This window comes from Podarcis bocagei, assembly GCF_964188305.1.
Source record: "Podarcis bocagei genome assembly, chromosome: 17".
Classification (NCBI taxonomy): Eukaryota; Metazoa; Chordata; class Lepidosauria; order Squamata; family Lacertidae; genus Podarcis; species Podarcis bocagei.
The window spans coordinates 38,500,471-38,509,939 of NC_138143.1; the positions used below are offsets into that span (position 1 = coordinate 38,500,471).

At 43.3% G+C, this 9,469-nt stretch overlaps 1 long non-coding RNA gene across 1 annotated transcript; it reads left to right on the plus strand.

Annotated features, from left to right (window-relative positions):
* The first annotated feature begins 333 nt into the window (after positions 1–333).
* LOC308577002 lies at positions 334–6,169 on the plus strand. The gene is made up of 3 exons (XR_014003312.1): positions 334–476; positions 3,923–5,889; positions 6,033–6,169. It is a non-coding gene; the product is annotated as an uncharacterized lncRNA (long non-coding RNA).
* Positions 6,170–9,469: the final 3,300 nt, after the last annotated feature.

Consider the following 9,469-nt stretch of genomic DNA (forward strand, 5'->3'; position numbering starts at 1 on the left):
TTGGGACGGACAACCCTAGGACTGCCAAAGTTGTTGAACTTTTTGTAGCACAGCTACAAGCACCGTTCCTATAGCAACGCTTAAGAGGTGCCGGAACTCAGTTCCAGTGAGTCCCAGCTGAACAAAAAAAGCCCTAGTCTTCACCACCCTCACAAAATTACATTTCCCAAGACTGAATTGGTATAGAAAGGTTGTAAGAGATGCCAGCCAGCTGCATCTGTCAAAGGGGATGGCAGCTGGCCTCCCCCTAACCCCATGTGGATAGGGTGATTGTGATGTAACTTCTACTATGATGCACTCATTGTTCTCTTGGTGATGGGTCAAGCTCACTGGGCAGTTTCAGTGATGTAGAGGAAGGATCTCATGGGAGCAGATGCATGCTGCTTCAATGGAGGGAAAGTTTGGGGAAACAAAATGGGAGGAAACAATTTCTTCTCACCCCCTCCCTTGCGACACCGTGCGGGCTCCTGGGACAGGTGAGCCCCCCACCTTTGTTTCAGGGAGCCCATCGCCCTGCCCCCATCTCGGCAGGCCTATGGGCAGCCGTCTGGGGGTGGGGCAAGGGTCAGCATAAGGGGCCGATGCAACTCAGCCCAAGCTCACTTGGGGCGGCAAGGATGGGGTGGCCTTTTTCTTCCACCCCCCCCCGGCTTCAGGCCTTCTTAGGCCTCCTGCGCCTGCAGCCACCCCCCCCCCCAGCACCAGGTGGGAATTGGGGCCATACAGCCTACTTCTGGGCCTACTCAGGCCTTCCGCAACTGGCGCTCCTTGTGGGGCTGGTTTTCTGGGATCTGGAGGGTCTGCTGAGGTCTCCTCCCAGCACCAGTACAGTCCTTTCCCTCCCGCCCTTGGCCTACTGTTTCTACTGTTGCCATTTGGCCTTGGGGGTGCATTTCTTCCTGCTGATTTTGCATGTACTTAGCAGGTCGCTGGTTGCTGTCTCTTAATTATTAGGATATATTAAAAAATAAAAAAAAGTCCAGTAGTACCTTAAAAGGTAAAGGGACCATTAGGTCCAGTCGTGACCGACTCTGGGGTTGCGGTGCTCATCTCGCTTTATTGGCAGAGGGAGCCAGCGTTTGTCCGCAGACAGCTTCCAGGTCATGAGGCCAGCATGACTAAGTTGCTTCTGGTGAACCAGAGCAGCGCATGGAAACGCCGTTTACCTTCCCGCCAGAGCGGTACCTATTTATCTACTTGCACTTTGATGTGCTTTCGAACTGCTAGGTTGGCAGGAGCAGGGACCGAGCAACGGGAGCTCACCCCGTCGCGGGGATTCGAACTGCTGACCTTCTGATCAGCAAGTCCCAGGCTCTGTGGTTTAACCTACAGCGCCACCCGCGTCCTTAGAGACCAAAAAGCACCTTAGAGACCAATTTGTTCTTGGTATAAGCTTTCGTGTGCATGCACACTTCTTCAGATACACTGAAACAGAAGTCACCAGACCCTTACATATAGTGGGAGGGTGGGGTGGGGTTTTTCTCAGGAGGGAAGTAGGAGATGGGTGATTGACTCAATGGGTATGGTAAACATGTTGACGACTGTTAATGACTGTAATTAGTCCTACAGGAAAAAGCAAGGGATAGTATGCAGATGATTAGCATATGTAATGAGACAAGAATCCAATGTCTCTATTTAAGATCAAGTCTCTCCATAGTTTTCAGTTTAGTGATAAGTTGTAATTCAGCAACTTCTCTTTCAAGTCTGTTTCTGAAATTCTTTTGTAATAAGACAGCTGCTTTGAGATCCTGTATTGAATGTCCTGGGAGACTGAAGTGTTCTCTTACTGATTTCTCTGTCTTATGATTCCTGATGTCAGATTTATGTCTATTTATCCTTTGGCGTAGGGTTGGCCTGTTTGCCCAATATAGAGAGCTGAAGGGCACTGCTGGCATTTGATGGCATACACAATGTTAGAAGATGAGCAATTAAATAGGCCTGAGATGGTATGTTTGATGTTGTTGGGTCCAGTGAAGGTGTTGTTTGGGTGTATGTGGCAGCAAAGTTGGCATCTGGGTTTATTGCAGGCTCTGGTACCAGTGTCCATGTTAAGTCTGCTTGCTGTTATTAGGATATATTAACCACTCCTTTCATTCTTGACCAATTGCATTGCATGCTTCTTGGTGGCCTACGATTCTGGCCACCAGCTCACGGCTTGGGTGGCGCAGTTTTGGCTTCAAGCGTCGAGTTTGCGGGAATCTAACGTATTATTTTGCTTGCTTTTCTTTCTTTCTTTTTTTTGCAGTGCCTACTTTATTTTTTTTTATTTTTTTTTGAAAAGTTGTTATTAAAATAATTCCGCATTAATACACACATATTACAAGCATACAAACATACATTTCATACAATCCTTAAAAATGTTCAAACATACCTACACTCAATCCCACAGATATTTTCTTTTCCCATCACCATCCACCACCCCTCACCCCACCTTTGTGTTAGACTTCCAATCTACTCAATTGCAATTTCTTTCCACTTCTATTATGTTCTTTCACACACCTTTAACCCAGTTTTCTCCTTTTTCTATTACACATTGTTATCCATCTTATTTAGCATTTCAGTATTTAAAACGGAACTTGTTTATTCTAATAGGAGTTCTGATTTTTCAATATGGTTTTGCAAGTATCCTTTAAACACATTCAAGTCCGTCTTCTCTTTTGAGATCCTTCCAATTTCTCCCATTGTTTTGGATATATTGTAATACTCCAATTTGGCAAGCCACTCTGTTTTTGTCGGTATAATACCAATTTTTCGCAATCAATAGCCTTGCGGCTACTGTTGCGTATAAATATAATTTTGCTTGCTCCTTTAGTGGCATGTGTGCAGTAGGTTGCTGGTTTTGTCTGTTAGACTTTAGTGTAGTTACCCAACTTTAGAATTCAGCTTGCTTCCACAGTGTTACATCGTCGAGTAGCTGGTAATTGCTTGTCCTCACACGCTGCTTACACTATCATGTCTCCTGCTATGGCAACTGAGCATGGTGATACCTCCCTTCCCACACGCGTAGGTGCAGCGGCGTAGCGTGAGTTGTCAGCACCCGGGGCAAGGCAAGTAATTTGCACCCCCTAACCTGGGGCAAGGCAAGTAATTTGCACCCCCCCAACCCCCAACCTGCCGATCTGAGGCGAGTTGCCGCTGGCCCTGCCGCCCAAACGATGCCGCTTGCCCGGAGGAGGAGGGGGGCAGAGAGGCGAGGAAAATGCAACATGGCCCAGCAGCAGCAGCAGCAGCGGCGGAGGCGGGGCTGTGAGGAGGGGCTGCGTGGCGCGTCCTCCGCGGCCCTGACGTGCGGGGACCGCGGTGAGCGCTGAGAGCCGCTGCCTGCCGGACGCCTTCAGCCTGGACGCGCGCACAGCTCGTCGGTTCCGCGAGACATGGGGCTCTACTACAGCCTGCGCCCGAGGCTCTTCGGCGACTCTGGAGGCAGCAAGCGCGCCCCCCCCAGATGTTGCGCCCGGTGCGGCCGGCCCCCCCTTGCACCCCCCATGCTACGCCACTGCGTAGGTGTACAGTGAGGGGCACCCTAGCAGTGCTGTGCAGGCAGCAAATAAGATCAAGAAAATTGTCCTATCTACTGGCTGGAATGCCCCGCCCCATCCTGCATGCCACGGCCAAGGTTTACAAAGAGAAAAATAATACTTAAAAATAAATAAATCATAGTCGGTATCTGTGTTGGATTTGAAATTGTTTTTCTATATACAATTGTTTTAACTGTTTTTCTAGATGTTTTTGTTTTGCTGTGAAATTGCTTTGAGAACTTTCAAAGGAATTGATTCAGAGATGCTGATGTTGATAATTCCCCAGGGAAGATAATACCATGGCCTACAAACATATACATATACAGGGTAGAAAACTACAACAAAACTGGCAGCAATACAGACCTTTGAAGATTTGTCTTGGAAATTTGGTAATTTCTATTCAGATTTGAAAAGGAACTGTAATCGATACTTGAAGAAGTGTTGGAAAGCAAAAAGAAATCCTTTAAAAAAACAACACAGGAAAGAAACTAAGTTTAAATAATCTGATGTGATGTAAGAAACTGAACGTGTTGCCCTGTCTTGAGAAGCATAAAAGTTCTCAGGTAAGTGTTACTGCCATGCAGGTAAGTCCAAAGGAGCTTTTGCAAATACGTATCCTTTTATTTGCTGGCTGACCTGGTTAATCACTGGAGAAACTGGCAATGTGAAATTGTTTATTTGATCATCCAGTGGCTTTTTTGCTGATTGGAAATGGACGTTTCAATTTAAAAAGATCTATAATCCGTATATTCTTGAAATAAGAGGTGAAAAGCTTAATGAAAGGCCTTGTTTTCGGTAGGATCAAGGAAGAAAGAAACTAATAAGAACTAATATGTGACAGAAGAAATGAAAGGTGCTGCACTGCTTTAAGAAGAGAAGCAGAAAACATCACAGATGGGCATTGCCAGCATGCAGGTAGGTCTAAAGGAGGTAACTTGTACTGGTAATTTTTTCTTACTGGCTGACCAATCACTGGAGAAATCTATGAGATGTACATTCTTATCTGACCATTTAGTAACTTCTCTGCAGATTGGAAAGGGGATTTTTCTGCATTAAACAAAACTGTAATCTTCCCATTCTTCAAAGACATCACCACAAAGATATCTGGAGGATCAAGAGACAATTTCGTAACCAGAGGTCTATTATAATGTAAGAAATGTAAGTTCAATGGAGGGAAAGTTTGGGGAAAGAAAGTGGGAGGACACCAAAGAAAATTAGTCCAAGAAGTAGAAATCCATAAGATACAGCAGCTTAAGATTTCAACTTGCCTGTTTAAGACTCCTGGTTTCTTGTTTATTTGTCTGATATTAGGGACACTCAGAGAGAAGACTGGTCAAGCTTTGAACAAAGCTACTGCTCGTATGCCCCCCCAATGAATGGATGGAAGTGGAATGATTTCAATAATAAATAATAAATTAAGTTGGGCTTCTTTTTAAATTCACCGAACAAGAGCAGGACTTCCATCAAAGAGGTAAGAAACATCTTTCAGTTCTAGCACAAGAAATGGCATATTCTGAAGGGACTGAGATGAAGCACTCCAGAGTTCAAGGTGAGCAATTGAGCCTCTGCACGCCACACCGTATCAGTTCATTTATTTGCTTGGCTTCCTAAATATGACTTTGTCAAGGCTTGCTTACAAAGGGGGAAGTAATACTTAAAAATAAATAAATCCTAGTCGGTATCTGTAATGATTTGAAATTGTTTTTTATATACAATTGTTTTAACTATTTTTCTCTATGCTTTTCTTATGCTGTGAAATTGCTTTGAGAACCTTCATAGGAATTGATTCAGAGATGCTGATGCTGATAATTCTCCAGGGAAGATAATACCCTGGCCTACAAACATATACGTATATATACAGGATAGAGAACTACAGCAAAACTGGCAGCAATAAAGACCTTTGAGGATTTGTCTTGGAAAGCTATGGAATCTAGTTTATGGCAAGCTCAAGAAAGCAACAGATCCATAACAAATGAACAAAAATATATGATATGAGGTAAGGAATATAATAACATGCATCAAGAACAAAGAAGTTAACTTCACTGGCATGGTAAGTCTTTAAGGAGTACTTCCTGTATTGAAAAGAAAGCAACTTCTTGGCTTGTTTGTCTTTCTCTGTCTATTCAGCCTAATCACTGGAGACAGATACAAACAGACAAACATTTATTCGATCATTTGATAATTTCTATGCAGATTTGAAAGGGATCTTCCCAGTTAAAAGGAACTGTAATCTATCCTTGAAGAAGTGTTGGAAAGCAAAAAGAAATTCTTAAAAAAAACAACCACAGGAAAGAAACTAAGTTTAAATAATCTGATGTGATGTAAGAAACTGAACGTGTTGCCCTGTCTTGAGAAGCATAAAAGTTCTCAGGTAAGTGTTACCGCCATTCAGGTAAGTCCAAAGGAGCTATTGCAAATACGTATCCTTTTATTTGCTGGCTGACCTGGTTAATCACTGGAGAAAATGACGATGTAAAAATGTTTATTGGAACATCCAGTGGCTTTTTTTTGCAGATTGGAAATGGACCTTCCAATTGAAAAAGATCTATAATTTGTGTATTCTCGAAAAAAGAGTTGAAAAGCTTAATGAAAGGCCTTGTTTTCAGTAGGATCAAGGAAGAAAGAAACTAATAAGAACTAATATGTGACAGAAGAAATGAAAGGTGCTGCCCTGCTTTAAGAAGAGAAGCAGAAACATCATAAATAGGCATTGCCAGCATGCAGGTAGGTCTAAGAGAGGTAACTTATATTGGTTATTTTTCCTTACTGGCTGACAAATCACTGGAGAAATCTATGACATGTACATACTTATTTGACCATTTAGTAACTTCTCTGCAGATTGGAAAGGGGATTTTCTGCATTAAACAGAACTGTAATCTTCCCATTCTTCAAAGAGAGAGCTCAAACAACTACAAAGATATCTGTAGGATCGAGAAACAATTTTGTAACCAGAGGTCTAGCATAATGTAAGAAATATAAGTTGCACTCTTGCAGGAAGAGTGATGGATGAAGCATCATAGAAGAGCATCTCTGGTAGGTCTTGAAGATGTCTCCCTCTCCCCAAAAACGAAAGTACTTTGTTTCCTTTTCTTTGTATCTATAGTTTTCTTCTCAAACCAATTGCTGAAGATATCAATGTTTAAATTACTTGTTCATTACGATGTCTTCTTGCAGGTTGAAAAGGAATTTCCCAATTTTAAAGGAGCTGTAATATGCCCATTCTTTAAAGATACAATCTCCTCCAGTGGCTACTCTTCACCTTATCAAGGGAGCCTGGTGGGGATGCCCAAGGATGAAACAGACCATCCAGCAAGCCAATCCCCCACAACAGCCCAATCTCTACCATGGCATCAGCCATGCTAAAATCACCTCTCTCTCTGTTCTTCTGGTGTATGTTCTAGACAGCTGAGACCCATCATCAGCCTTCTCTTAGCCCCCAGTATTTGTCCTCTATCTGAGCCTTGTTTTCTTTTCTCCATTAACCACACCAATCATCCCCCAGCTTTGCTCTCTTTCTACAGAGCTTATCCATGCTTCCTCTTGCCCCACTGTTTCCCTCCTTTATGACACTTCTGGTTCCTCCATTGTCCAGGTCCCACCTGCCTTTAACTAACTGATCTCTGCACTGTCCTCCTTCCTGCCAGCTCCAGTCAACACCAGCTGCCACTGCATCTAATGAATACTTGAGAGGGAAAGATTATATTTTAAAATATTGAAGACAATCCATGAAATCAATCCAACTGTCTTATGAAGCCAAGAGGTAGATTTGTCTACAGGAATTTTAACAGCCCAGGTGTTTTCAACTAGATTGAAAGAAATCGGGAACAGATGAGAGGTAAGAAATTAATACTCCAATGAATCAAAGTAGTCCTTGCTGCAGTCACTAAATTTGTCCTTTCTAATAATTACAGCACAGAATGCATGTGAAAATGAAGAAAGCAATAATTCTACTGGAAATGTCCTGGATCCAAAGCATAAAATATATACCGTACTTTTCCGTGTGTAAGACAAGGATTTTTACTCTAAAATTATGTTAAAAAATGTGCCTCATCTTATACATGGATAGTGAATGGGGTGGACGGGTGATTGGCTGCAGCTGCAAGCAAGAGCTTGTCATCGATGATTGTTGGCTGCTAGAAGGGCTTCTTTCGATTGGCTGCTGCTTCTCTAATTGGGTTGGTGATTGGTTTCTGCAGCAAACACTGCTGCAGATTGGCTGTCGCTGCCGTGATTGGCAGTTTCTGTTCTGGGATGTGCACGATTGCCAGCAGACCGCATTTCTCAGTTGGGTAAGAGATTTTTTTTGCTTGGGAAGGGTCTGTTTGCGATTGGCAGTTGCTGTGGCAAGTGGGCATTTTTTGGCAATTTGCCCCCCCCAAGCTGTAAAACTCTGGTCAATCCCCCCAAAAAGCTCAGCAACTCTGAGGCATCTCCACCCCCCATTTTCTTAAATTTGAGTCCCCCAAAATAGGGGGCATCTTATACAAGGGGGCATCTTATAGACGGAAAAGTACGGTACCTTCTGTCAGAAGAATTTTAGAAGAATTTTTTTTAGAAGAATCATAAGGAAACCCTTAGCCATCTGATATGTATGTAAATGTCAATACTAGTAATTGCATTTAGGTCTGTGGCTATTCTGTCTTGTGTTATAGTGGTACACTCCTCTTTAATTCGGGGTCTTTTGTTCTTCTTTCCTGACACAGTACATATGGAAGGCATTGAGATGTCGCATCTGGTGGATGTAAGGAAGACTTTGGGCATCACATTGCAGGATAGAGTCTCAGACAAAGATGTGCTCTTCCAAGTCCACGTTCCCAGCATGTCCACACTCCTGTCTCAGTGATGTCTACTCTGGCTTGATCATGTACATAGAATAGAAGATGGCTGAACCCCTAAGGACGTGCTCCACAGGGAGCTGTATTCAGGCACCAGGCCTGTTGGCAGACCAACTATGCGTCATAAAGATGTCTGCAAATGTGACATGAAGACTGGCAACATTAACCCTGCCACATGGGAATCCTTTGCAGGCAACCACAGTGCCTGGACACAGACAGACAGGTCATGAGAAGGAATGCTAACTGGGAAGAGCGCAGGGAGAAGAAATGCTAAGGTGTACCTGAAGACACTTTCATCTGCCCCAACTGAAATAAAGCATACCTCAACAGGCACTGTAGCTCTCCAATGGTTTGGCTAGCAGGACCAGTGGTCATGGATGATGGGGCTTGTAGTTCCAAAAACAGCTGGAGACCCAAGTTTGGGAAACCCCGTTTTAGATGTTTAAGGCTGCAATATGGAAAAAAACATTGTAAAACCCTTTGTGGAGCATAAATCAATGGCTCCCCTTTCTTTTCCTCAGTATCAGACAGAATAACATCATGACTGCACACAATTCTTTCATTTTGCAGGGGAGGTCAAGGGGGGGAAAAAGACCATTTGGAAATCATGAAATTGCAAACATTACCTTGCCTCCCCCTTCTGTTCCGGCTGCTGCAAGGATTTTCCATACCCTCTCCTTTTGACCAAGGTTGAATGGACGCAATTCAAATCATATTTGGACTGGGCCAGGAGTGGAGGAGAGAGGAATTTGGCAAAGTGAAGGACTGCTAATTACATCTGGCAGGAGTTTATATATGTGACTTTGTTTTTCAACTGCGGGCTAAGGAAAATAATCCCCAGAATTTTAATGGCGGAGATAAATGGCGGAGCAGGCATCTTGTCAGGGAGTTATTTATAGCCCAGCAAGTCCTTGAACAATGGAAGGAATGTTTTCAAAGGAGTGGAATGTGAATGGACAAAGGATGGTGGCAATAAATTATCTCTACACTCCAGGTCTGGGAACAGAGTGCTGGAAGGACTACATGCATGAAATGGATATTTATATATTTGTGAAACAACAATGGTGCTGATTGCAAGGGAACAAGAAAGATCAGCTTTGCAAATGGATTAAAATT